Source organism: Rousettus aegyptiacus, unplaced genomic scaffold (genome assembly GCF_014176215.1).
Source record: "Rousettus aegyptiacus isolate mRouAeg1 unplaced genomic scaffold, mRouAeg1.p scaffold_m13_p_9, whole genome shotgun sequence".
In the NCBI taxonomy this organism is placed as follows: domain Eukaryota; kingdom Metazoa; phylum Chordata; class Mammalia; order Chiroptera; family Pteropodidae; genus Rousettus; species Rousettus aegyptiacus.
In genome coordinates, this window is record NW_023416312.1 from 82480563 (window position 1) to 82482714 (window position 2152).

At 34.6% G+C, this 2152-nt stretch overlaps 1 pseudogene; it reads right to left on the reverse strand.

Annotated features, from left to right (window-relative positions):
• Positions 1-512: 512 nt before the first annotated feature.
• LOC118607996 lies at positions 513-632 on the reverse strand (annotated as a pseudogene).
• Between the last annotated feature and the right edge of the window lie 1520 nt (positions 633-2152).

Sequence of the window (2152 nt, forward strand, 5' to 3'; positions counted from 1 at the left end):
TTCAGTCTAGGAAGGTGGTATTTTTCCAAGTACTGGTCCATTTCTACGATATTAAATTTGGTGCTATATACTTTTTCATAGTATTGTTTTATTCTTTTTATTTCTACAATGTCTGTTGTCATTTCCCCTCCTTCATCCCTGGTTTTGTTTATTTGTGTCCTTTTATATTTCTTAGCGGGTCTATCCAGAGTTTTGTCAATTTTACTAACCTCAAAGAATCAGCTCTTTGTTGCATTTATTTTTCTATTTTTTTGTTTTCTATTTTATTTATTTATCTAACTATCTATCTGTTTGTTTGTTTGTTTATTTATTTATTTATTTATTTTGCTCTAATTTTGATTATTTCTTTCCTTCCGCTGATTTTAGGCTTCATTTTGTTCTTCCTTTTCTAGACTTTTTGTTTGGTTCTTTTGTTTTGTTTTGTTTTTTAGGTGAGGCAACCCTTGGTAGACCTCACAGATTGCAAGAGCCTTGTCAGTTTATAATCCCTTATTTATTTTTTTATTTTTTTATGCCTACAGAACCTGGTCTTCCTAGATAGTTTCCCATCCAAGGACTAACCAGGCCTGACCCTGCTTAGCTTCCAAAATCAGATGGGATTGGGCTTTGTTCAGGGTGGCATGGCTATAGAAACTTTTCTAGGTTTTTAAGATGAAGCGTTAGGTTGTTTATTTGAGCTTCTTCTTGTTTTTTTGTTTGTTGTTGTTGTTGTTTTTGAAATACTCCTGTAATGATATGAACTTTCCTCTTAGTGCCACTTTTGCTGTGTCCCAGAAGTTTTGGTATGTTGTACTATCATTATCATTTCTTTCTATGTGTTTCTGATCTCTCTTTTTATTTCTTCTCTGACTAGTCATTATTTAGCTGCATGTTGTTTAATCTCCATGTATCTGTGTTTCTTCCCACTTTCCTTTTACGGTTGATCTCCAGCATCAAAGCATTATGATCAGAGAATATGGCTGGTATGATTTCAACCCTCTTATATTTGTTGAGTCCTTCTCTGTGTCCCCGTATGTGGTCAGTCTTGAGAATATTCCCTGTGCACCACAGAAGAATGTATAAGTAGCTGTTTGGGAATGAAAAGATCTGTAAATGTCAATTATGTCTAGTTGGTCTATGTGTCATTTAAGGATGTTATTTCCTTATTGGTTTATTGTTTGGATGATATGTCCATATCCGACGGTGGGGTGTTTAGATCCCCTACTACGATAGTGTTTTGGTCTATTTGTCCCTTTCGTTCTGTTAGTAATTGCTTTACATATTTTGGGGCTCCCTGATTGGGAATATAGATATTAATAAGTGTTATGTATTCTTTGTTTATGATTCCCTTTATCATTATGAATTGTCCCTCAATATCTTTCTTTACCTTCTTTATTTTGAAGTTTATTTTGTCCGATATTGGTACCACTACTCCTGCTTTTCTCTGAATGCCACTTCCTTGAAATATCATTTTCCACCCTTTCACTTTGAATCTATATTTGTCTTTGGAGCTGAGATGTGTGTCCTGAAGGCAGCATATATGATTGGGTTTTGTTTTTTGATCCAGTCTGCAACTCCGTGTCTTTTTATTGGTGAGTACAGTCCATGTACATTTAGCATGATTATTCAAATATGTGGTTTTCCTATAGCCATTTTATCTTCTGCTTTCTGGTTTTTGGCATTTTCATTGCTTCCTTGTCCTTTTGTTTCTGTTTTCTTTATTCTGGTTGAGTTTTGTGTATTTTCCCTCTGATTCTTCTTGTTTAATGTTATATACTTCAGTTCTGAATATTTGGCTTGTGGTTACCATTATGAATATTTAGAAGAAAATTATATGTGTGTGTGCATGTGTGTGTGTGTATATACATATATATCCCTTTCCTTCTCCATGTGCCTTATCTCCATTCCCATTTGTGAATTTGGATCTTGAATTCTCCCCTTTTCTGTCATGGCTGTCTCAATTTGTCCCTACGTATGCTGAACATTCATTACTATCTTGCAAATCGCTTCTCATTAAGTTTATAATGCCCTATGCTTAATAAGGGTTGCACTCCTTTGCTTCTATCTGCCTGCTAGTTGTCTTACTCATAGTTATGTATTTTTTGTCATTTTGTTTTAGGTGAGCTGACCTCTTTCAGTATTTCCTGTAATGTAGGCCTCATAGTGGAGAATC